The following is a 27,385-nucleotide window of genomic DNA, read 5'->3' as shown; positions in this document are numbered from 1 at the left end:
ACTATAAAGAATATAGTGAGGAGAATATGGGGAATTTTAAAAGGAAATCGAGAAATTATAGAGAAAATAGGGAATTAACCCAAGTTTGTACAGAAAAGGGCTAGAAACTTTAAAGATCTTTTTTCAAAGTAAACTAAATAAAGTTAAAGAAGCTGAGGTAAGAAAAGGGATGGTTAAATGTTATAATTGTAACTATTGCCAATATTTATTTACTGATAGTAGAGAATTATTATTAGTGGGGAAAACAGTAGTCCAAGTCCCAGGGAGGTTTACTTGTAAATCAAAAAATGTTATTTATTGATGTGTTCAGAATGTACATCATTTTATGTGGGAAGAACAAAGGGAGAACTATACAAAAGAATTTATGAACATAATTATGCTATTAGTAATGGAGATACACAAAATGCTATGAGCAAACATTATGTTGATAAGAAATGTAAAATTAATTTCAAATGTATAGCTTTGGACACTGTGCATCAAAATGTTAAGTCAGTAAATGTTGAAGAAGAACTAGGTTGGCTAGAATATTGTTGCCAAGTTAAACTAAATGCTTGTTTCCCTCCAGGTTTAAATAACAGGGAAGAGTTTGTAATGTATTTACAAAGAAAGGGGTTGAAGCATTAACGTTTGCATGGTTACTGTGCGTTTTTATGTCACTGCTTTTAAATGTTAAATGGTGTTTTAAAATGTTAATTAATGGAGTATTTAAAGCATATGTTTTTTATGGTAAAGCCATAGTCTGAAGAATTCTCTTGCATGAGAGACTAAAGCGCTTACTATTGGCTTGGATTATAATAAATTTCTTCGTACTGACACAGCTTTTGTTTACTTTTTGGATTTTTGGAGTTATTTGCTTGCTACTTTTGTTGGAGAACTATACAGATGTAATGTGATCCTATCTCGCCTACATTCTCTACAGATGGGTTCGGAGCCGATCCTCGGCTCCGACTCGGCCGCTATACAATAGAACGCAGTCTCTTATTGGCTGAGTTACCTCGTATCCCAGGATGCACCACTACTGCTTCCCCAGATCTCGTTTGCCGCTTCTGAAAGCATAGACGTGGTCTCGGACTTGGCTGAGCTAAGTACCTCTTAGTCAGATTTTTTCTGTCTAGTTTTTTCCTAAACTTACCCAAAAGCTGTTTTAACAGCTACTTATTGTTGTGTGACTGTCTACTTGATTTTTTTTGTGGTAAATTGTGTTTTTTTTGTGGTACTTAAACGGTCCCGTTTAAGTTAGAGGGGCCTTGCCCTATCCTAGGCTTTTGAGTTAGAGTCTAGGCTGTTTTGTGTAGTTTTTCTTATTTAGTGTGTTTGTAGTTTAAATATAGCCATGTCAAAGGAACATAGACCATCAGGGTTTAAAAAATGTTCGAAATGTAGTTATAAAATGTCCATTACGGACGACCATTCTTTATGTGTCTACTGTTTGGGCCCAAAGCACCTCCAAGAATCCTGTAGCGTTTGCCACGCTTTTTCCTCTCGCGTCCTCCAAGAGAGGAAAAATAAGTTAATTTTGAAAGGGCTTATTTACCCCTTCCTTTGAGGAAGCCCTATCTTCTTCTTCACCTTTGAGGAAGAAAAAGTCTTCGGCTCCGACCAGCCCGTCAGATCCGGCAGCCAAAAAGTCACGGCAGGCTTCTCCATCGGCTCCACGGACTTCGGAGCTGAGGGCGGAACGGTCTGCCTCTATGTCTCCAGCCTCGACTCCACTGGCTTCAGAGTCGAGAGCTCGGGCGTCGAGAGGCGAGTCATCTCCATCGGCTCCACTGCCTTCGGAGCCGATGGGGGTCGCCCGCTCAGACTCTTCCCCTTCGGTGCTGAAGTCCACATCGGCTCCGAGGGAAATTGCAGTGGTAGTGGAATCTCCCTCGGCGCCGATACTTCTCGAACCCATTCGGAGCCGGTCCCCCAGTCTTTCGGAGCCGGCGGAGAAGTCGACTCTGACCCGGTCGGCCTCTTCTCGGTCGTCGAGGATGTCCGATTCGGATTTAGACAGGGTGCTTCAAAGGCTTTTTCAGTCTCCAGTCTTTGCAAAGTTGATCTCGGCTCCAGCCCAGTCGGCTCCGGAGCCGATTTCCTATCCTGTTATCTCAATTCCTCCTCCAACAGCTTCGGCGCTGTTGGAGTCGGTGTTGGTGGAGCCGGTGGAGGTTGTCGGGTCGGTTCCGACCCTAACTCCAACCCCGTCCTTTGGGTCGGGGTTCGGTACGCGGACCTCCTCTGTCGGCCCCGGGGGGGACGCTTCGGGACCGATCCTTTCGGTTCCGAGCCTCCCTCTCGGTGCGTCGGCTGCAGGGGTTCCGACTGCTGTTGTGGCCTCGGGGGTTGAACCATCCCAGGACTCTGGGGGTCCCGCCTTCGAGGCCATGAGGAGTGCCTTGGCCAAATCCTCTGTGGCCACTTCTACCATCTCACCACCACCTTCCCTTGGCATGGAGACTGGCGCCTTTGCAATCCCCCTGTCTCACGACAGCCAAGCCCCTGGGCCTGAGGTTACCCCCATTGGGGGTTCCCTTCTTCCTGGAGGTCCCTCCGAAATGCTTTCGGAGGAACCTCCAAGGAAGAAACAGTGTAAGAGGAAGCACGTAGACTCCCCTGATGAGTCTCTCACCTCGGATACCAACCTCGATGATGCGGAAGGGTCCCCCAAGTCGTCCTCGGATGATGTCTCCTTTGCGGACATCTTGGAGATCCTTAAACAACGAGGCGACTGGCAGTCCAAACCCCCTTCTGCTGAGGAGTCGGTTTTCCTCAAGGCCTTCGGGGCTCAGCCCTCCGCCTCCTGGGTGTCTCCGCCTTGATGAGCTTCTGGATTTGATCTCTCAGGGGGGAACACCCGGATTCTGTTGAACCGGTGCCAGCTCGCCCCAATAAATTTCTTTCGGCTCCCCCAGATAAGGACTTTCTCTCGAAAGGCGTGGCTGTAGATGCCATGGTGGTGGCATCTGCCACCCAGCAAGATTTGGCAGAGGCTTCAACGTCCGTCCATCCTCCTAATAAGGAGTCTAGGAGCATGGATCGGTACGGCAAGCATACCCTTTCTTCAGCGGCCTTTACATTAAGGTCTCTGAACTACTTGGCGCATTTCACGAGACTGCAGAGGGATCTGGTCAAGGAGCTTTTGGATACCCTCTCTGGTAACTTACCTGAGCAGTTGGCCCAGACGGTTAACTCCCAGTTGGCTACCCTGTCCTCATTATCCAACTCGTCCATGAGGCTCATTTCTTATGCAGCCGAAGGAGCGAGCAGAGCGTCTGGAACAGGTGTTGCTCTACGGAGACAAGCCTGGCTATGCCTGTGTCACTTTGCAGAGGCCTTTAAGTCTTCCTTTGCCGACGCCCCCTTTGATGGGTCCTCACTGTTTGGACCCAAGGTAAAGGACACATTGACTCGCCGAACAGGAGGGTAAGACTTTAACTGCCGAGGGCGGTTTTCCACTCCCTTCAGACCTTATCCCAAGGCTCGAAGAGGAGGGAAAATGTGGTTCCGTAAGTCTCAAAAGCCTTACTCGTCACAGCAGAGCGATTCCCCTTCTAGAGGCAGAGGAGGGGAATTTTTCAGGGAGATGCCGTCCCAGAGACGGGCGGAGGCCCCCGCAACACTGGAGACCACGAGTCCTTTCATGGCTCCTCCTCCTTCCAGCATCCCTGAAGGAGTACCCGACTGTGCAGCTCCGGAGCCAGTCGGGGGTCGTTTTTTGAGACACCTAAAGGCCTGGGAAAATATCACTCAGGACCAATGGGTGCTTCGAATCATCGCCGGAGGTTACACCATTCCCTTTTCTCAACCCCCCCCACCAGTCCAAAGAATCCCGGACCCGCCACCCAGTCAACGGGATCATGCAGCCAGCGAAATATCAAAGCTGCTTCAAAAAGGAGTCATCCAACCTCCCCGCAGACCAGGCCAGATCAGGGACTTACTCAAGATTCTTTTTGGTACCAAAAAAGACCAGGGACTTGAGGCCCATTTTGGATCTCAGCAAGTTAAATCGATTTGTGAAAAAGTCCAAATTCCGGATGGTCACTTTGCAATCCATTCTCCCGCTTTTGCAGAAAGGTGTTTGGATGTGCTCCATAGATCTCAAAGATGCCTACTATCACATTCTGATAGATCAGGCATCGAGGAGACACTTACGCTTCAGCCTAGGAGACAGTCATTTCCAGTTCCGAGCACTGCCCTTTGGTCTCACCACAGCCCCCAGGGTGTTCACCAAATGTTTGGCGGTGGTGACTGCTCACCTGAGAAGTCTAGGATTCCAGGTGTTTCCATACCTAGACGACTGGCTCCTCTAGCAGCCACTATCAATCTAGGCAACTCCTTAGGAATCACCTTCAATTGGTCAAAATCTGTATTTCTGCCATCTCAGCGTATTCTGTTTATTGGTGCAGAAATAGACTCAAGGCAGATGCGAGTCTATCTTCCTGCGGAAAGGATAGCAATGCTCCAGTTTCAGGTTCAGGCATTACTCCTCAGACGTCGTGCTCCAGCGAGAATGGTCCTGCAGCTGTTGGGTTCCATGGCAGCCACCATTCTTCTGGTCCCCTTGGCAAGGTTGCATATGAGGATACTCCAGTGGCTCCTATCAGTCCAGTTGTCTTATCAAGACCTTCCCCTCAGTCACCACATATTGATCACAGAGATGTGCAAACAGGATCTTCGTTGGTGGCTTCTTTCCTCCAACCTGAATCTAGGGCGACCCTTCGTTCCCCCACTCCCCTCTGCCACGTTGACTACGGACGCCTCCCAGACAGGGTGGGGGGGACATTATCTGGACAGGTCGGTCCAAGGCACATGGCACACCGATGAGAGTCTTCTCCACATCAATATCCTGGAAATGAGGGCGGTGCTTTTAGCGTTGCAAGCACTGCACAATCACCTCCCCCAGGGTACGATTGCCATTCAGTCCGACAACATGTCGGTAGTCTGGTACTTAAGCAAGGAGGGACCAGGTCTTACCCCCTTTGCAGAGAGGCCATGAAGGTATGGGATTGGGCGATTGCTACCAAGCGCTTCCTAGAGGCAATGCACATTCCGGGGAAATCCAACGTGATAGCCGACAGACTGAGCAGAACTATTCTCTCTCCTCACGAGTGGTCCTTGAACAACAGAGTGGTAGCGCAGATTTTCACGAGATGGGGAGTTCCTTGTTGCGATCTCTTCGCAAGTCCCCTCAACGCGAAATGCCAGCACTTCTTCACTCTCACCCCAGTTCTGGGGGAGATCCCCAAGGACGCTCTAGTCCACGTTTGGCCCCCCGGTCTGCTATATGCCTTTCCACCGGTTCCCCTTCTCCCCAAGGTGATTCAGAAGGCGATTCGCTTGGGAAGCAAAATTATACTAATCGCCCCATACTGGCCTCGTCAAGTCTGGTTCCCCTTTCTTCACAAATATGCATTGGAGGGTCCCTGGTTCCTGGACCAAGTTCCGGACCTTTTGATGCATCAGTCAGGACAGCTGCATCAGTCCCTCCATTCATTGAAGTTAGCAGCTTGGCTACTCCTCTTCCAACCATAGTTAGGAGCCATTCTTTCGCCCCTGAAGTCATGCATATTTTGTCTTCGGCCCACAAGACTTCTACTAAAAAGATGTATAGCAATAAATGGAAGAGGTTTGCTATTTGGGCCCAACTCCGAGGATTAGACCCTATGACAGCCTCGGTGTCAGAGGTACTGAAGTTTTTAGCTTCCCTGTTCAACCAGGGTTGCTCGGTGTCTACCATCAAAGTGCAATTGGCTGCTATTTCCAATTTTCATGAGAGCGTAGAACCACCTTTAATGAGCAACAAGTTGTGCAAAGCTTTTATTAAAGGAGCTTGGCTTCTACGAATCCCTATATCTAAACCTGCACCACCGTGGGACCTTAACGTGGTGTTAGGTGCATTAACCTCATCTCCCTTTGAGCCGGCAGCAACCTGTGATTTAAAATTTCTTTCTTGGAAGACTGCTCTTCTAGTTGCTATTACTTCAGCCAGGCGAGTTTCAGAACTTCAAGCCCTATGTGTCAAACCACCATACCTGGTATTTCACAAGGATAGAGTATCTCTTAGACCAAACCCATCCTTTATACCAAAGGTTTGTTCTAACTTTTGTTTACAACAATCACTGGAACTACCGGTCTTTTTCCCTAAGTATTCCAACAGAGCTGAATATACTTTTCACAGCTTGGACGTACACAGACAATTACGTTTCTATTTGGATAGGACACACCAAGCATGAAAATCAGATCAACTGTTTGTGTCCTTTTCGGATAGTAAATTAGGCAAAGCCATCACAAAAGTCACTATTGCCAAGTGGATCAGAGACTGTATCAATCATATTTATCTCATTTCAAATAAGGAGCTTATAGTTCCAGTGAAAGCTCATTCTACTAGGGCTATGGCCACTTCGGCAGCCTTTCATTCCAAGCTCTCTATTAGTGACATTTGTGCGGCTGCTACGTGGTCTTCTTCACACACCTTTATTTCTCACTACAAATTGGATGTGGCATCTAGGGGTTGAGCTTCCTTCGGTTCCACGGTTCTCAGGAGTGTTTTCCAGTGAGCCACCCAGGAATTAGGTGCTCGGGACGCTGTCCCATCTGTAGAGAATGTAGGCGAGATAGGATCACATTACATCTTTTAGTTATGTACTTACCATAACTTTAGATGTATGGGATCCATCTCGCCTACATTCCTAATAACCCACCCTCCTTCCCCCTGCCTCGTAGACCAGGAGAGACCGGACGATCCGAAATTGAACTTCTTTCCTCTCTTGAAAGACCTGGGAATGTTATAACAATAGTCTTTTTCTGTGTGCATGTGTGCGGACAAACAAGATCTGGGGAAGCAGTAGTGGTGCATCCTGGGATACGAGGTAACTCAGCCAATAAGAGACTGCGTTCTATTGTATAGCGGCCGAGTCGGAGCCGAGGATCGGCTCCGAACCCATCTGTAGAGAATGTAGGCGAGATGGATCCCATACATCTAAAGTTATGGTAAGTACATAACTAAAAAGTTATAATTCATCCAACAGTAGTAGATGAGAAGTCTTTAAAGTTGTATTTTGTGAGACAAATTGCAACCATGACCTAACTTGTCAAGTAAACAGCTTGATGGGTTAAGGGCAAGACAAAATAACAGTGGTGACAAAGAATCATCCTGGAATTTCACCCTTTGCATTTTTATCACTAGGATAATAATTTATCCTTTCTCATGGCTGAATGCAAAGTGGTTGCCACTGTTTCATAGTGATTATAATGTAATTGGTCAATGTAAGCTGTGATATTATTCGTGTTTCACTGTTGCAATCATTACATTTGGGTTATCTGCTTGCAGTAGCCCTCAGTCGGCCTGATTAACAAAGTCTTGGGTCCTGCGTCGGTTGCTGTCCCTTCTTAAATGACGTCAGGTCGTCAGGGATATAAAACATGCAGCCGACACCATTATATCAGTCTTTCTTGCCAGTTTGCAAGTGCCGGTCAACTCCTGAAATTTTCGTTTTCGAGTTTCAGAACCGAAGTCTTCAACTAAAGCTAAGTATCCCGTTGGGGAAACTTTTTCTTGCTCCTTACCGATGTCAGTAAAAGTTAATAATTGCATTACATGTGGAAAGCAAATACCTCATAAAGATTTTAATTTGTACTGTATTCCTTGCCTAGGCCCCGACCATGACGTATCTTGCTGTCGGTTTTGTGCTTTATTTAATCAGCGCATTATCCATCGTGGGTATATTTTTGCCTCTAAATATTTCGGTTCTTGGTTTAATTATCCAGAAATGTCGTTGGATAGCCATCCGACTACTGGGATTTTGAAAAAACGCAAAGAAAAAGACAGGCTGCCGAGGTCCAAAACTGGCGACGATGCTTCTCCTAAACCAGTCGCCCGTTTGCCGGTACTCAGTGATGCACTTTCGCAACCCCTGATACCCACTACTTCTGATTCGCAGGCCTCTACTGAGACCCATTCAGAGTCTGGTATGCCACGAGATGCTTTAACTATGGAACCCGTGGATGTCTCTACCTTGGATGGATCCGGAGCCACTGTGCAGGCACCGGCTTCTGAGGGTGTAGTCAGGCCTACGGACTTGCATATTAAACCGACGCCTCCTTCTTCATTTAGGCCTAAATCTCGAACCATGACTAAAAAACTGATGCCCAGGCCACATGCTCGGGTCTCTATACCTAAAATACAAATAAGAATGGCTGAAGATCTTATAACTCTAATCAGGGGAAGCCAACCTCCCCCTTCTAAGAGACCTAGGACTGAAGTTGTTATGAATCTTCTGACCAGGATTCTGTTTCTTCTGACTCTTCTGATGATCTGGATTTGCCCTTATCTACTTATGAGGATTCTGATGCAGAGGACTCTATTCCCCCTGCTTCCCCTCCAGAGGATTTTTCTTTTGGTGAAACCTTACATACTCTTAAGGGAGCATTTCCACTGGGAAAGCCAGGATTTTTCTGATTCAAAAAGAGGATTAGAGATTTCATACTCCTGCCTCAGCATAGGCCTTTAGCTATTCCTCCTGTACTAGACATTGTTGATGATGCCTTTTCGGAATCTAGTTTGGCCCCTGATTCTTTGCCTTCTGCTCCCAGAAAACCTGACCGATATTACAGTGTTCCTGATTCACACAAGTTCCTTTTTAAAAATCCTATTGCGGAGCCAGAGACCATTTCACAGGGACCCAAGGGCATTAAGGCTTCTACTGCTAAAAATCCTACCCCTTCGGATAGAGACTCCAGGGCACTGGTTAGATGGGGTAAGAAGGTTTACATTTCTGCCACCTTGGCCATTAGGGCTTTAAACTGCCAGTTTCATATGTTAAAGTATCAGCAACATGTTATTGGATTGCTTAAACAAAAAATTATGTTGACTCCTGACTGTGCGGAAAACAAAAAATTACAGAATTCAATGCATTCTGCTGAACAGGTTGGAAAACATACTTTGCAATGTGGATTTGATTCATTAGAGACCTCTTGCAGGGCTGCTGTTACTGGGTCTGTGCTCAGAAGGCATGCTTGGCTTAAGGAGCAATCTTTGCCCGATCATGTTAAAGCTAAATTATTGGATGCTCCCTTAAATCAGGACTGCCTGTTTGGCAACAAGGCTGAGGAAGTTCTTAAAAAGATGGAAGGTAAAGCTAAATCTATGAAAACTGTTAAAGATTTCTTACAAGTTCAGCCTCCTAGATTTTGTAGACATTGGCCCTCTAAGAATTGGTCCTTTCCAGCCCCTTCCAGGTCTTCTCAAGCCAAACCCAGACACAGCAGAAATCCCAGGTTTCAGTCCTAGGGACACACACAAGACTAAGCAGTGGGGATTCTATTCGCGGCCACCGACGCAAGTTCAATTGCTGTTGAGTCCGCCATAACCTCAGGCTTTTTTTCTTGGTCCTCAGTCTTTTCCGGATGTCAAAAAAAGTTAATAATTGAGAAGGGGTTCAAACCATGGCGGAGAATGAGATCAATATTATCTAAGTCTCTGCTTTGATATTTTTGTTTTTTCTTGCCTCAGTCTTTTTAGAGATTTAAAGATTTGCTCTTAGAGAGCATTTTTCATTTCCGTTTAACCACTTGGTTGATTGTGCTACTCTTTGTATGCCGGGCTTAGTTCCTGAGCTTTAATTTATTGTGCATATCGCTTTGAGAAGGATTTTGGTGTTGCATAGTTAAGTTTCTGTTTTGGGAACCTTAAAGTTCTTTGGGATAGGGGGCATTGGAAACGAAGGAGATTTTGTTGCCGACAGATAAGTCAAGCTTTAAAAGCAAAGGGTGTACAAGAAGTTTGAAGAAAGCCAAGTGCCGGAAGCTGCCTCTAGCGTCTGATCTGTTTCTTGGCTTTACCGTGGTTCCAAGGAGTCCACACAGTTAGACTTGGTTGTGAGGCCATGTGGCCATCTTTAGAGGCAGATCAGGCCTCTCGCTGGCCCCTATCAGGTCAGGGTAGGCCCTCTCATATGCTCCTCTTTACTAAGGGGCAGTGGTCGTTATCTTCTGTTGGGCTCAGCTGGTGCTACCCTCAGCTGGTCACCTACCAGTTGTTCAGGCCCTATGCTCAAGATTCATCTGCGTCTGAGAGGATTTCTTTGGAACTTGCCCAGATCCTCTCCTCTGTTGGATAGTTTCCCAGCATGTCCCTTACTCCTGGTAGGCTTGAGTCTGAGCTTAGGACTTGGCTTCTCTTCCTTTCATTCCCCTTATTGAGCTTCATTGTTGTTGGTGTCTCCTCCTTCTGCTCTCTTTTCCTTTTAATTTCATTTTGAGTTTCCAGGGATTTTCCATTCCTTTGTTTGGATTCTTCTGTTTTTGTTTCTGATTAGGCTGATTCTAATAGGATTCTTCTCTTTCCTGAAGGTTTCCACTTTTCTGACTTTTAAACCGTCTGTGGGGTTCAGGCTTCTCCTCCTGTTTGTTTGGTAGAAGATGTTTCTTCAGAATCTACTCCTTTTTTACCTCCTAGGTATTATGTTAAATCTTCTGTTCACAGACAAGAGTTTAGGAGATACAGGGAGGGTAGAGGCCTACCCAGAGGGCCTAAAAGTGGTTGTTAAGAGGGAGGTGAACCGGGCGGCTTGATGTGTCTTTACCAGGGTTTTTACAGACAAGGAAGTTTGATAGATGGGCATCCAAGCTATAAGGCTTCTGATTGAGCGTTTGCAAGTGCCTGCTTGTTACAATCCACATTTTGATTTCTGAAAAGGTTATTAAGCTTTCTCAAGGGGGATGTTGGATGAGTTGCAGTGCTCTGTCAAGATTTTTCTGAGTTGAGCAGTGCAGTGGTGGGATTAGAATTCTTGGCATGATGTTCTTGCAAGTGGTCTTTGGCATGTGGCTGCCACCTGCTCTGTTTTGTTTTGGCACAGGTGGCTAAGCATTCAGAATTTGTCTGCTGGCCTTTTGGAGATGCAGAATTTGTCTAGATTTACAAGTCTTTTTCCAAAAGACTGTGGAAAGTAGCCTGGAGATTTTGCTACAATTTAGCTAGACATTAGACAGTCTTTGCAAGTCCAGGCCCAGGGTAAGGTCACTGTTAGTCTAAATTGATGCCCAAACTTACGGTGCCCTGGACAGGCTTTGGTCTGGGCATCTGATTCGAGTCTAGGGTAAGGGCAGAGCCTCAAGGGCTCTTAGAAGGGCCAGCTTCAGGCACAGGCTCTTGGCTTCCCTTCAGGGGAAGGTGGGGGCAGGGTCACATGAGAGCCAAAGAACCCTGGCTCTTTGATTTTATTGGCTATCATGGCTCTTCTAAGGTTGTTGCTCTTTAAAGCAGAAAATTGCTTCAAGACTGGAGGACATTTCATAAGGTATCAGCAGTCACGGCTACACAGACATATTTCCATACCTTGCCTCCTTTTCCTTTCTACAGGTGCCTCTCTCAACACCTCATAGATAGGACTCAACAGGGAGGTTTGTAAGACGTCTAGGGGGCAGAACAGCTGGTCCCTCTTTTGCCACTCTAGGGGAGGATTTTCCAGTTCCTCCTCAGGTTTAAAACTAGAAGGGAGACACGTGGAGACCCAAGGAACATTTATCTATCCTTGGATGGATTTATCTATCCCAAGTTCAAAATGGTTGACAAAAGCAGCTTGTTTGCCTGCTGCAGCAGCTCTCGTTGGATGGTAACTTTGGATCTCATGGTAACTCTCCTGTTCCTGTCCATCTACCTTCTGCAGCATCTGAGCTTGTTTTGGAAAGCATATCTCTAGTGGGAGCTTTCTTCAGCCTTCTTGTTGCATCTACCAGCTCCTTATTTATCTACTGTTCTGTGTCTACTCTTTCAGACTAAAAGGAATACAGATCTACTTCTATTTGGACAACTGTCTGATTCTGGCTTTGGCTTGAACTGTTTCTCGCTCTGATTAAGTTGTGAAGATGTATTAGCCATGACATGTGATTATTGGGTAGAATACTGAAGTGCCTTCCCAAGATGAGTCTTTCTCCAGGGATGGGAAAAAGAGTCATGAGTGCTTCACCATCAAAGATTATTTTACTAAAACAAACTGCTCTACAGTCCGGACAAATAAAAGAGTCAATCCTTCATCAGTCCTGGTGACTTCAATATCAGTCCTGCCATCAGGAAGGCATGACTGCTCGGAAATATTCAACAATTTATAATTCCAAACATATCTGGACATCCAAACTGTATATCAAAATGTGTGGACAGCAAGGCAAAATGTATTCTGACACTGTCTGCTACAGAATACCATTTCATCAGAAGGGGAAGCTGCCTTCATTCAGGAATCAGACTCTAAACAGACTGGCTCACCTGAGGTCCGAGGTGAAGACAGATTTAGATGCAGAAGCCTTGGAAAAACAGATTTACTGACAAAAAAATGGACTCAACACTGAATGGAAAAGTGATAGAAAGACTACAACCGTCAGATAGAAAACATCCTTCAATGTTAGCAGTCCAGTTTGGGCTAGCTCAACAATCATTCTTCCTGGACAGGTGTTGATTCTTCAACAGACAACACAACTGTCATGATCAACAAATGATTAAGGGGGATGCATTCTAATTTAGATCAGGGCAAACAATGATTTTCTGGAGGAGACTGCTCTAAGTTTACAGCTCAATTGAATCTGTAGGTTTCTGCACAAGCACAGAACTAGCAGATGTGATGTGTGTTCAAGAGACATGATATGATTCTGTGGAAATTGGATCCTCATGTATTTCAGAATTGACAGTGTCATGGGGAATGAAAGACAGAAGATGGATCCTCTCCTCACAGGAACCTGCAGCAAAATTTTTTTCTTACACAATCAGTTTCATCCCACAGCTTGAAAAGTTTTTTCCTTTTCTTCAATTGCACACCTTTCTCTTTTATGCTCTTCCTCTCCTCCTCTCCTCCCAAACCAAAGGTACTTGAACTTCTCCAACAAGCAGCCTGAAGGCCAGACCCAGACAGGTCTGATACCTCGATAGCCCACTTATTGTATTCAAGTAGAAAAACTCATGGCCTGAAAGTCATTCCGAAGCCTCCATGGTTCGACCTGTTGTTGTCACAAGACCACCCACACTCTCTTCACCTCACAGCCTGTGTCTTTCTCCTTTGAAGGCATAAAGGTCTCAACTTCCACAACAAGTTGAACATTGATTTGAATAATTCACAACAAGTTTGAGAATAGATTTGAAAGTGTACACAAAAAGGTATTTAAGATTTTGAAGAGAGGAAAAGAATTTTTGGATTTCTGGTTTATTTTTGGTCTGTGTTTAGAGTTAATTTATTCTGTTACTGAATCAAACTTTACTTCTTCAATTTCTTCTCAAGTTCTCTTCTATTATTTCAATTTCAGCTAATATTGTTCTAGCCAGCATCATTTTTTCCATTCCCCATGTCAAGCAATTTCTCATCAAAAACAAAGAATATCAGACCCAAAGGAAGAGCTCCTCCTGCTTGGGATCTCTCCCTTGTGTTGGAGACTCTCACTCTGAAATTTTTCTCACCTGCCAGCCTTTCCTGCTGCCTCTGCTGCTCATGAGAACTGTTTTTGGAAGACTGTTTTTTATTGCCTCTTGAACCTCTGGGAAGGGTTTCTGAATTTGCAGGCCCTATGGGCAGTTAGAATTTTCTTGATTTTCCATAAGGATAGGGTATTCCACCTTTTTAATCCTAAGGTTATGCCTAAGGTGGTTTCTAGTGTGGCTTTTCAGAGACTGCCTATTTTTTGCAATTTTTTTAGAAGGGGAACAGAATAAAAGGGAAAAGATTTTTACTTTTTGTGTACACATTGGACAGAACGTTATTATTTCAGCAGCAGTCAAGGGTTGTTGCAGTCTTGTTTGTTGAGTTTTCAGGGCAAGCTGTGCTCAAATCAAAATTTGTCCAAAAAGCTGATTTTTGCATTGATTTGGTTTGCATATTTTGGGATTGGGGGTTCCATCCCTGCTGGGAGGCCCAGCTGGGGCTACTGCCACTCACACACCTTTTTGAGGGAGTGAGGCAAGGCAGGATATTTAGGAGGCAGCTACTTGAGTTCTGGGCATAGCATCTGTTCTGCATACCTTCTCCAGGGTTTACTCTCAGGGTCCAGCTTTGCCTGGGCCTTTTGCAGGCATGCAGGCAGCTCCTGCTTTTTTATAGTTAGCCATCTCCCTTATCTCTGCTTTCTCTGCTCTGGGAAGTGTTAGGATGTTAGGACTGTGAGCAATGTGAGATGATAGTACACCGCAGTACCTACCATAAATGTATCCATATTGCTACTGATCATATTGCTGTCTCTCCCTCCTTCCCCTTCTTACTTGGGTGTGGGTTGGGTTGTGTGGGTTGTACATATTGTGTGTATTATATATATTGTACATATAAGGGTGGCAAGTTATTTGTGGTTATTTGTTTGCTGTCTTTTGGGTTTTTTCTTCTCTTTTCTCTTCTCTCTAAATGGGCAAAAAAGAAAAGGATATGGCGCGGTCATGCGCATTTTGTACCCTGGCTGCTGTCGCCAGTTAAATGCGCCATGAACCCCCTCTTATACTTATATGATATATTCCCCGACCGTGGACAGCGGACTACCCAAGTGTTAGGACTGCAGCAATGTGGATCTTCGAACATCTACATTTATGGTAGGTACAAAACTGTACTTTTCCACACCCAAATCAGGGAGTAGTAAGACTCCCCCCTATGGAAAACTGTCTCAATGACTTGTTTTTAAAACTTCCAAGCACTTCCCTACTGAATGCTCCTTTGGGCGGAAAGATTGGTCTGGAGGACAAAAACTGGGAACTCATTACCCAGGACATATGGGTTTTAAATCTAGTGTCCCCAAGGATACAGATTTCACTTTCACACCTTACCAACACCAAGCGGGTGGCCAGATCTACCCCCAAATCAGTGGGCAGAGGCCCCAAATCAAGTACTCTCTCTCTTAAGCATGGGGGCTATTCAGTTGGTACCAGAAGAGGAAAAGGGACAAGGTTTCTATTCAAGACTTTTTCTGGTACCCAGAAAAGGCAATACATGGCATCTTTATCCTGAAGCTTTCTATCTAAATACCTTTCTGGTGATTCCAAAATTCAAGATGCTGACTCTTCACCAGCTGCTTCCTATGCTAGGCAAAGATGCATGGTTGTCAACACTAGACTTAAAAGAAGCATACCTGCACATCCCTATCAGGGAGTCTTGCATAAGATACCTATGCTTCAAAGCAGGCTACATGCACTATCAGTTATCTGCACTGCCCTTTGGCTTATCTACTTTGCCCAGGGTATTCAGGTATTCACAAGCTGCCCCAGTAGCATCATAGCTGCAGGCTAAATATTCATATATATATCCACCCTGGACGATTTGTCTAATTCGTAGAAACAAAGGGTACTGACTTGTCTGCGGTACGCCATAAACAAAAAGAAATCACACCTGGTACCCTGTCAGCAAATTATATTCCTGAGAGCAAGCTTGAATACAACTTCCCAGATGGCTTTCCTCACGCCAGAGAAAAGGACTCCTTTGACAACCTACTTCAAACAAGTGGCCACAAAAACCCAGTTATCTGCAAGGCAAATACTGCAACCCTTGGGGTTCATGGCCTTCTGCATTCTTCTAATTCCATATGCAAGGCTGCATATGAGGAAACTTCAGTGGTATCTCAAAAGCCTATGGTGTCAACATTCACAGGATCTAGAAGCTATGATTCCTATCATACCTTGCCTACGCCTAGAGTTCCTTTGGTGGGCAGAGGCCTGCCACCAAAACAAGGGACTACCATTCACATTAACTCCCATGCTGCCCAAACCTTAACAACAGACGCATCAGTCTATGCATGGGGGCTTACCTGGCAGGGAAGTGCATTCAGGGCAAATGGAACCCAAGTCAAATACACCTACACATAAATCAAAAGGAAATGTTAGCTGTACATAATGCTCTGACAGCCTTCAAGGACCACATTCTTCCAGGACAACTAATGGTAAAGTCGGACAACACCACAGTCATGTGGTACATAAACAAGCGGGGGGGTACACACTCTTACCCCCTTAGCAGACTAGCCATGGCACTGTGGAACACAGCCTTGAGCTACCAAGTGAATCTACAAGCTCAATTCCTGCCAGGAAAACTAAATACACTGGCAGATGGACAAAGCAGAAACCTCATGCACCCACACGAGTGGAAACTGGAACCAAGGATTTTCAACATGTTGACAAGCAAATGGGGGAGCCCAGAGATAGACCTGTTTGCCTCCCCCCAAAACCATCAATTGGACAAGTTTTGCACAAGGATTCCCCACAAACTAGCTTGGAAAGTGGATACTCTATCCTTCAACTGGAAAAACCTATCAGTTTATGCCTTTCCTCCTCTGCCTCTGCTCTCCAAGGTACTACTAAAGATCAAACAGGACAAGCCAAGGACGATTTTAATTGCACCAGACTGGCCACGCCAACACTGTTACCCCCCTCCTGCGCAGTGTGTCATGCTTGGGCCCATGGCACCTACCTCAGACTCTTTCCCTCTTGTCTCAGCAAGAAAACCAGATTCTGAATCCTCAGCTGCAAACCCTGAACCTAGCAGCCTAGCTAATTACCTAATCTCTTCTTTACCACCTGTCAGTAAATCAGTGACGGATATCATTTTAGAGGCTAGGAAGTCTACTACTAGAAAATCTTATGCTGCAAAATAGAAAAAAATTTGTACCTAGAACCAGTCTCAAGGGATGAGTGCAGCTGTGCCCAATTTACCTCAGATTCTATAATAATTGACTGAGATGCTTCATAAGGGCTTGTCCTTTTCCTCCATCAAAATTCATACCTCAGCTGTTTCAGCTCATTATAGCACAGAACCTCTCCTCTTCTCTCACCCACTGCTCAAGCAGTTCCTCAGAGGGGCCAAAAATGTAAGGCCACCAAGGAGAGCTCCAACTCCAGCCTGGGACCTTAACTTTGTCTTGGAGAAACTCACTCTTCCTCCTTTCGAGCCAGCTGCTACTGCAGATTTAAAATTCCTTTCCTGGAAAACAGCTTTCCTTTTAGCAATCACTTCTGCAAGAAGGGTATCTGAGTTACAGGCCCTTATGGCAATGGAGCCTTTTATCATCTTTCATGTGGACAGGGTGTCCCTCAGAGCCAATCCTTCCTTCATGCCCAAGGTGGTTTCCAGTGTGGCTCTTAATCAGTCCATTAATTTGCCTACCTTCTTTCCTAACTCACAGAACAAAGGGGAACGGATACTGCACTCCTTAGATGTGCACAGACAACTTAGATTCTACTTGGACAGGACTAAACCTCAAAGGAAATCTGAACAACTGCTGGTGGCATTTGCTGCAGGGACAGAGGGGAAAGCTATTTCAACGCAAACCATTTCAAAATGGATAGGCCACTGCATTCATTTCTGCTATAAGCACCATGGAAAACCTATCCCACAGGGCATCGGACCCCATTCAACCAGGGCTGCATCTAACTCTACAGCCTTTCTCAGGGGCATCCCTACAAGGGACATCCTAGAAGCTGCTACTTGGAGTTCTGTACATACTTTCACCAAGCATGAACATTTGCCAATTTTCTCTAAATCCAGAGCTGGTTTTGCCACTGCAGTCTTGCAGGGCCTTATAGCTGGTCCTAATTCTATTTAAATTCCTCCTCCCAAACTTAGCTTTGGGAATCTACCCAAATGTAATGACTGCAACAGCGAAACACGAAGAACATAGTACAGTCGTGTACACCTACCATAAATGTAGATGTTCGAGTGCATTCACTGTTGCAGTCCTGGTTACCCTCCCACCAGCCCCCTTTCTTCTCTACTCTCACTTACTATGCTCAAAAAGCTTTTTGGTGAATTTGCTTTTTGTTGGAGGTATATCCTTGTATTATAGAATTAATTGTTCCATTAGGGGGGCACCTGACATCTGGGGCAAGAAAAACTGATGAAATGGCTTTGGCTGCATGTTTTATACCCCTGATGACCTGACGTCCTGACGTCATGGAAGAAGGGACAGCAACTGACGCAGGACCCAAGACTTTGTTAATCAGGCTGAGGAGGGCTACTGCAAGCAGATAACCCAAATGTAATGAGGCCATTTCTCAGCCTGGCACTTAACTCAAAACTTATAGCAAGCACTTATAAACCCTAGCAATAGACCCTCCTATACTGTACAGAAGGACAAGGCTCTCTATTCGACCTTACCAGCCATCCAGTAAAACAGTTCGCTGTACCTATCCAGGCATGTCCAAAGGGCAGTTTCAGGTGTACTCTGCAGTCCAGCTGGTGAATCTGGGCATTTTGAGGCAATGTTACAACTGCCTCATGTACACAGACAACCCGCTCCTCCTACCACCAAACAGTAATACATGCGAGAGATGCAATTATACAGCCAAACTGGAGACTAAGCTCTCTCAACCCAAGACTGGATCAGACAATCAAGAGGGGAAGGGAAATACTTGCATCACACCACCAGTCTCACATAAACCCATTAAAGCAGCACTAGAAAAACACACACACAAATACATGAAAACATACTCGGAGGCTCTAAATAATCTGCAAAACCAACAGAGACCTCCAAAGCAAACATCCAAGCAACCTCCACCCCCCCAACACAAACCATGAAACACATACTTCACAAAACCAGTGTGCCATGCAATCACAGCCCTTAAGGCAAAATAACATACCCAGCATACTAGTAATAGGTGACTCTATAATCAGGCACACTGACATCCCACTCACTAGGCTGAATAATGAGAAGGTTACTGTTAGCTGCCTGTCAGGTGCCAGGATCTGCCACATAACACAAGCACTCAGGTCACTCCAGAACAAGTACAAATATGACTCTGTCATTGTCCATGTTGGTGTGAATGACCTGAGCTGTACCTCTCTGGACTACATGAAGAGACATGGAAGAGCTCTCTGATCACGTAGCCCAGGCCGGTATGACCATGAGTAGCATCCTGCCCTCATCAAGAATGATGCCATGGTATAAAGAAAAAATTCTCGATTTCAACAATTGGCTAAGTTTCTGGTGTCATTCAAAGGGGATCCAGTGTCTGTCTGCCTGGGATGACATGTCGACAAGCCACGCTGCTTCGTTAGAGATGGCTTTCACCTGTCACGCTTAGGCTTTCGAATAGTGGCCAAGGCTCTTGCCACCCCCATAGTGCCTTTTTGAGGCAAGGCTCAAAAGACAAAACCACCGCTGTAAATAGCACAAGTAACAAAAAACTGAGGGTAGTGCTACTCCATGCCAGAAGTCTGAACCTCAAAATGCACGCACTCTAGGCAATCCTCAGTATGGAGAAAATTGATATATGTGCAGTAACAGAAACCTGGTTTAAGGCTCCAGAGAGCACCCCAGCACTACCAGGCTACAACTCATACCATACATTTCAGCCACAGAACCCAAACCGAAATACAAAAGGCGGGGGCATATCCATATTCGTCAAGGATACCCCCACCTCCAGGTTAGTGGCACAGCACGATGCTTCAGAGATCATCCACGTGCAACTAACAACGGGCAAAACTGCAATTCAAATTGTAGCTTGCTACAGATCACCCAGCATGTCCCAGGACCCCCATTCCACATTTCTGGAAACATAAAGGTCCTACCAAACACCCTAATATTGGGTGATTTTAGTTACCCAAACATTAACTGGGAGAACTATTCAAGTACTAACTCCCTTCCCAACATTTCCTAGAATTTATAAACTCAAACACCCTGGTTCAACTGGTCAACACTCCCACCAGAGGTGACAACATATTGGACCTGGTCATCACCAACATGGGCGACCGGTGTTCCACACCAGAGGCCAACCCCTCGGTGGTTAGATCTAACTATAAACAAATCACTTTGGATATCCACATTCCTCCCCCACCCCCGGACAAGAAATCCACCGTGAAAAACTTTTCAAAAGCAAACTTCACATTACTTAAGACTGATGTGGAAAGTTTCAAAGCCCCCATGCTGAAGGATAACGCTGTCTAAGCTGCAAAATCCCTACTAATGCATTCTAAGGGCACCTACAAGAACGCATGGATCATACCATCCCAAGCAAAACCAAGACTCACTCCTCCAAGGAAAGGAAACCAATCTGGTGGACCTCTGCCATAAACAAGCTATACAATAGAAGGAGGAAACTACAGAAAAGAGTAAAATCCCAAGAAGGGAAGACATCCCTGATCAGTATCAGCAAGAAACTATGATCCTTCATAAAATCATCCAAGGCAAGCTTTGAAAGAAAAATTGCCAAGGTCTCCAAAGGATAACCACAAGGCATTCTTTAGCTATGTCAAGAATCTAAGTGGCAATTCTCAGATCTGCTCGGAGTTGGTGCAGAATGGCACAAAATACACTGAACCGACTGATATCGCCAACATCCTGGTTCAGCGCAAACTTCAACCCCCTCTCACCCCCAAAAGTGCCCATAACCATACCAGAAGAATGTAAGAGTCCCTGAAATCACAGACACTCAGGTTAAAACAGCCCTCTCCAAAGCCAAAAACACAGCATCAATGGGACCGAACGGTGTCCCAGGCTGCGTCCTACACGAGCTCAAAGACGAACTAACTCCTCACCTAAACACACTGTTCAAACTCAGCCTCTCCGCAGACTACATACCCAGAGAGTGGCACACAGCAACGGTTATTCCGCTCCTCAAAGGTGGAGCCACAACAGACCCCAGGAACTATCGCCCTATAAGCCTGACTAGCTTGGTCTGCAAGGCTATGGAGCACATCATCATGGAACTCATTAACAGAGACATTGGGAACCTCCAAACACTGGACCCTACCCAGTTCGGCTTTGGTAAGGGCAGATCATGCCTCCTAAACGTGGTGGACTTCTTTGAGACAGTTGCCGAGGCTATAGATGAGGGAAAGGTGGTACACACAGCCTACCTAGACCTCGCAAAGGCCTTCGACACCATTCCCCATTGTGGTAATATAGACAAGCTCACCAGCCTGAACATAAACCGCTACATCACAAGATGGGTTGCCAACTGGCTCACGGACAGAACCCACATGGTGATAATTGCAGGAGCTAGGTCCGACTCTAAAACGGTTACAAGTGGCGTTACCCAGGGCACATTCCTAGGACCCCTCCTGTTCAGTATATAACTTCTCAGAGGTACAGGCAAGTACAGGACGACTATGGATGACCAAGTTTGCAGACTGCACACTAGGGGCTATAATTGACTCTCCAGCTGACACAGACATCCTCCAAAAGGGTCTCACTGAGATGGATACCTGGTGTCAAAATCATGGCCTCAAGCTAAATGCCAAAAAGTGCATAGTCATCCCCTTTGGAAAAAAACAAAGTACCCACAAACTACCACATAGGTGGTAGTCCCCTAAATACGGAAGACGTAACAAGGGATCTGCGGACCCAAGTAGATAGTAATCTCACCTTTGATAATCACATTGCCAAAGTGGTTAGAAAATCCTTCTACGTGGCCCACCTAATCACAAAAGGGTTCGCATCCAGATCAAAAGAGGTCATTGTGCCGCTCTACTCATCACTCATCAGACCCATCATAGAGTACAATGCCCCATTTGGGATGTACCTTACAAGACACCTGCAACAGCTGGAAAGACCACAGAAGTACCTCACCAAGAGGATCACTGGCCTCAAACAGATGCCCTATGCAGCTCAACTGAAGAAATTACAGCTGTACTCAGTTGCATACCGCCTACTCAGAGGTGATCTCTGCCTGACATACAAGACCATGTCCAGCCCAGAATTGATGGACATGCTCCACCTAAAGAAAACCTTATCCCCGCGAGCCACATGCTCTAGGGATCTAAACCTGACCACAACAATAAATAGGACATGTTGGAGGGATAGATTCCTGTCCCAGAGACTTCCCATGCTTTGGAATAAGATCCCAATCTACATTTGGCAGAGCTCCTCGCTAACGCTCTTCAAAAGAAACCTTGACGAGTGGATGGGAAACAGAAAGTTTACCCCGGGGATCACTTAAGTGGCTCTGCTGGACAGAGGCACAGGGAACTAATCTAAGGGGGTGGCGAAAGCCAACACATTCTGGCTAGACTTATAAATGCCTTCGAGCAGATAGCCTAGTACCTACCTATGAACCTGTAATGACTGCAACAGTGAATACACTCGAACATCTACATTCATGGTAAGTGTACAAAACTGTACTTTTTACACATCTGTAAGCACCCCTTTATTCATGAATGTGGGATGCTCTCAAATGTTTTTTGTAATCAATCTATGCCATACTTAGATTCTTCTACACTTACAGGGACTTTCTGAAGGTAAAATTAAAACTAGAATTTATTGTAAATTTTTACAGATGAACCATTTTTTACATGGTTCCAGTTGCCACCCTCCACACCTATTGGAAGCATTTCCTTATGGTGAGTTGTTACGGATGTATAAGTTGTGTAGTGATATGAAAGCTTTAGATATAGAAATTTATAAAACAATAATTATGTTCTTAGAAAGAGGATATGATAAACATATTCTTTTGAAGGCCTTGGATAAGTTAAAAACTGTTATTGTTGCCAACTATAATGGGAAAGTTGGGCCCAATAGTAATAGTAGGGGTGGGGGTGGACTTCAAAGAAGGAAGATGTATGTAGTAACCACTTAGTTTACCAAATTGTGGACATGGTTAAAAAAATTATGGGGCTTTCTGCTCAAATTTAAGGAATTTGTGAATAATCTGTGTGTTACACCTATGTTTTCCTACAGAAAAGGTAGGATTATACAAGATATTATTATTCATAGCAAATTTATTAAACCAAGTGAGAATATGTATAGGGAAATACATGTCAAAGGTACATTCAGATGTGGTAACTGTTCTGTTTGCAAATATATTGTGAATAATTTTAGTAAAGTTAATGGGGTTCCTTTTTACCCTAGTGAAAGATATTATTGCTCTACAGAGCGTTATTTATGCCCTAAAATGCTGCTTACCCATGTTTTATATAGGGGAGAGTAAAAGATCCTTTGAAGTTAGGTTACAGGAGAATATAAGGGAGTCAGAAACAAGAAGGAAAGTAGCTCTTTAGCTGTTCATTTTAGTTCTTGTCATGGCAGTAATCCTGATTCTTTAAGAGATACAATTTTAGAACAAATAATTCAAGGTTTAGAATGTTCAGATATAAAGAAAAAATTGCTTTATAAAGAATCTGTTTTTATTTTAAAGTATAACACCCTGACCTCAAGTGGCTTAAATGTGGAATGCTCTTGGAAATTGTTAACACAAGTAATTTGTTTTTAATTATGTAATTGATTATTTCATTGGTTAATAGTTTTTGTGTGGAGTGTATAGATGGGAGTTGGTTTGATGTTTATATTCCCTGAAGGCAAGTGTTTTGCCGAGGCACTAGAGTTTGTACAATAAAGTATATATATTTTTACTGGCCAGTTTTTGTTCTTTTTATACTTAGATTCTTCCTCTTTTTACAATTCTCTATTATGGCTTTATTTAGCAACAATTGATCCTTTATACCCTATGACATTCTTTTGTTACCCTTTTGTTCTGTTGCCACAATTGGGGTTTCTTCTAATGACTATAAACCCTGTCTGCATCAGTTCAAGTATATAGTTTATACCTTCTTGTAAGGCAAGTTATTTGTCTATAGTTTTTGGGACGGCTTCACTCTTAAGGAGGAGTATCATTTTTCCTATTAAACAGGTTGATGTCTGGGATGCACGTATAAGTAATTATTAAATCTTTCTGTAAAGATCGCGATACCTTTAGCCAGAAGTTAGATGGTGCATCTGGGCATGGGTTTTCCAATTAGGAGGTCTAATTTGTTTTAAATTTCTGAGTATGATCCCATTTCATATTCTATGCTTTGGTCTTACAGTTTCTTTTAATTTTTCTGTTCATTCACATCTTTGTTATGTTCTACAGGTTTTCATATTTATCCAAAATGTGTTTCTTTTTTTTTTTTTTTTTTTTGTGGTGTTTTTCTTCCTTTTGCTTTGTTTCCCCAGTTCTGTGTAAATGTTTTTGGATCACGAATAAATCGCTAATTTTTTTTTTTACTTTTCCTTTATATTTATCTGCATATTTTCTAAGTTTTTCTGCCTGTCATGATATCCTTGGTTTATAATTTGCAGTAGTGTTTGATAGATCCTGGTCTGTTCTGATACTGTGCGTTGCTTGTATCATGTTAACCTTTGTAAGTATTTTAGTTGATCTAGTCCTTCTGTATTCTTCGAACAGTGACGCTTATTGTCTTAACTGCTTTATAGGTTTTTTTTTTTTTGATGCTTCTGTGATGGCTTTGTATTTCTTCTTTTCCTTTCCCTTATTGCACTGTGTTTTTTTTGGTTATCTGTTATTAATTTAATGACACAGTAATATACCCTGTTTACTTCTGTTGTATCCCATGAATTTGTTAGTCTTGATTACTCTATTCTGTTTTATCAGACTTATAACATTTTAGGTTTTATTTACTTTCTATAATCTATTTCTTTCATTGATCTTAATATGTCTATCCAACTCTATTAAGTCAAGCAACTCTTCTCTTAGATCATTTTCTTCTAATGTGAGAGCACATTTCCCTCTGTTTCCACAGGCATTTTACAGATTGTTCCAGAACATCTTCCTGAGACATATCCTCTGCCTCTTCATATATGGAAACTCATTGGCTCATTACTCCATGGTACTGCCTGCATCAGAATTGTCACTTTTTCCTTCTCCTTCCCTTGTTGTGAAATTCCAACTGAATTTTTGTACTGGCTTTCTACTGAAGGTTCTGGAGCAGTTTCATGTGGCAAGTCATAAGGTGCCTTCCATTCTACCCGTTTCCCTTAGTTTAGGGACACACCGTTCCATCATGCTGTAACTTCAGTTTCTATTTACTAATCCCGTTTCTTCCTTTCCTCTTTATTTTCTTTTTTTTGTATTGAGAAATGTTCCATATCTGTGTGCCTTTGCTTGCGTTTCTTTTAAAATATCTTTGATGATGATTTTTTTTTTGTATTTTTAGATTTACTTTCTCCTTTGCATAAATTTTGCACCATATTAGATTTCTTTTTTTCTTTCCCAATATTTTCACTTCAGATATCTCCCACTTCACCTGTTTCTCCTTAATTTGGGGACTCGTTTCAGCATGTTGTGACATTACCTGTGTTCAATTTTCTACTAAGTTATTCACTTCACAGGTATTGCATAACTTCATTTTCTATTTTTTAACTTCTATCTTACTAATCCTGGGTTCTAGATTCCCCCTTTGTTTTCTTATTTTTGTATTGTGAAATTTTTCTACATTTGGATGCCTTTGCCTGTATTTCTCTTCAAATACCTTTGGAGGTGTTTTTTTGTATTGATTAGTTTGGCTTTCTCCTTTGCATAACTATTGCACCATATCATATCTCTTTCTTTCCCATGTCCATGTTTCATTTTATACCTTTCAAAAAACTCTAGGTTTTGTTCTTTATATTTTCATACTTCCTCTGTTTCTTATTTTTCCAGATGGCCCAAAGGTTCTAAGTATTGTTTGTGTTTTTAACTGATCTGTTGTACTAATGAACAGAAATTTGCATTTGAAGTGGTTGACTGTTTTTCCTTGTGCAAGTAATTTTCTTTTTTGTAGTTTCTATCTTAGTATTTCTGAATTTCTACTATCTAGAAATTCTGGGCTACTTGCTTAAAAGCAGCAATACATAATTTCTTCCTTCTCCTCAATATTCTACTGTATCATCTTTGTCTTTTTTTAGCCTGTCAGTTTGTATAGGCTGCCACTTCCTTCTACAACAGAGGGCCACCCTCCCCCACAACCTGGCCTAACCCAAGAGTAGGAGAGGACTCTTATTTGCCCTCTTGTCTTTTCAGGAGCTTTCCCTTGTTGTATGTTGCCAAATCCTGCATAAGTTTTTGCTACAATTTTATTTGTGATTAATGGCCATCTATGGCCAGGCTGTTCTTGGGCTCTAATTTCCCTCTTGAGGATTTATGACTGATACCTGGGAGGGCCAAGTTAAATCAAGTACTCAAGTTGGGTCATGTGGTAGACTTATCATCCACTTCTTTTTATAATCTTGACCCACTCAACTTCCTTTTTAGAGTGATCTAGAAAAGCTTTGGCGGATGGGAGGATTGTATCCACTTTGAAATGTTCTTAATATTTGCTCTTCAATACCCTATATTTCAAGCCACTAGAATACTCCTGGCCTTTTGCAAAACAGAGGGGGTGATAATTTATATTTACTTTTTGTAGTTTATATTTACCTTTTGTGACTTGGGAGCCCACTGTAGCCTTGTCAGTATAGTTCCTTTTTTTCTTGAGGGGAACTGTTCCCCTTGCCTTAGAAGTAAGGGCAATGGTTTTCCATGTCCCATAAGCCTCTACCTTGGCTTGGGTGGAAGAGTCAAGAGCTACTGCGGTTTTTAAAGTTTGTGCTGAAGATGGAGTATATTTTCATGAGAATAACCAGGGCTGCAGTATTTGGTGTCCCGTCACCCTCTGGCTAGAGTCAAATGAGGAGTCAGAAGGTACTGCAGTTATTTTAACTTGTACCAAAGTGGAAGCGGTTGTTTTTGAGAATGATCCTGTAGCCTGAAGTTACTTAGATAGGTGGCAGCAAGCATCCATCTTTCTAGATGTATGTTTTTGAGTCCTGTTTTCCACTTGGTGGGATGGAGAGGGCAGATTCTGCCCTTAATTTTGTGTAGAGAGGAAAGAGAGAGAAACAGCACTTAACTGATCTTTATGAAGATACTCTCCTCATTTGGTGTAGAATTTTGATTGGACTAGTGTGTCAGTCAGAAATGGAGGCCGTGTCTTTGAGTCACTTGAGTTAATTGAAGGTAATGTCATTTCCCCTCAGGGTCCTAATATTCTAGATTTGTGGGGGAACTTGCTCTGTGAGGGGACCCTTCCCCTCCTCTTCCAACTTATCATGAGATAGTAATCCTCATCCCTTGTCAAGCCCTTAATGTTCTGGTTCCGTGTGGACAATCAAGAACTGAAATAGATGATGGTGGGCTTATGTTTCCTGAGAGTTCTGCTTCCTCTTGTTATTTCTTCCTAACTGTTAGTTCTGTGTAGAAGTAATATATTCTTAGGTGTTTGTGGAATGTGGGGGCTTTCATTTCCAATTTTCTGGTTAGGGGTTTGATCTCTTGATGTCATTGGGTGCTCCACCTGCTGGCACAAGTTGCAATCTTGACCACTGTTGTTAGAGTAGCTATCTTCATTGTTTCCTCAGTCACCACATGTTTGGAATTCAAGATGCTCCCCTTCCAGGCAGTCTTAACTTTTGTGGCCTTTCAGATGGGCATTTTAGCTTGTCATCAAAGATGGCCCTCGGTGCTAGATAGAGCAGTTGCATTCTTATCTTATTTGTTCCGCAAAGAGGGTTATCCATGATGCATCGTAATATTATCCCTTGTCTCTTTCTGGATGGACGTTTTGTCCATCTTTTTTGCTAAAATCCCTGTTAAGTCAAGTAGGTATATTTCTGTATGTCAGCAGTAGTAGTGCCAAATAGTTTTGCTGTTGTTGATTTGCAGAAG

At 43.6% G+C, this 27,385-nt stretch overlaps 1 protein-coding gene across 1 annotated transcript in view; it reads left to right on the top strand.

Annotated features, from left to right (window-relative positions):
- The window catches only part of GTF3C1 (general transcription factor IIIC subunit 1), a gene marked incomplete in the record, with an annotated part of 1,808,906 nt that overhangs the window by 924,950 nt on the left and 856,571 nt on the right, over positions 1–27,385 (top strand).

Source organism: Protopterus annectens, chromosome 12.part0 (assembly GCF_019279795.1).
Source record: "Protopterus annectens isolate FY-2018-M chromosome 12.part0, PAN1.0, whole genome shotgun sequence".
Taxonomy (NCBI): domain Eukaryota; kingdom Metazoa; phylum Chordata; order Ceratodontiformes; family Protopteridae; genus Protopterus; species Protopterus annectens.
Note: the sequence above shows the minus strand (reverse complement) of the source record. Positions and strands in the feature narration are given on the sequence as shown.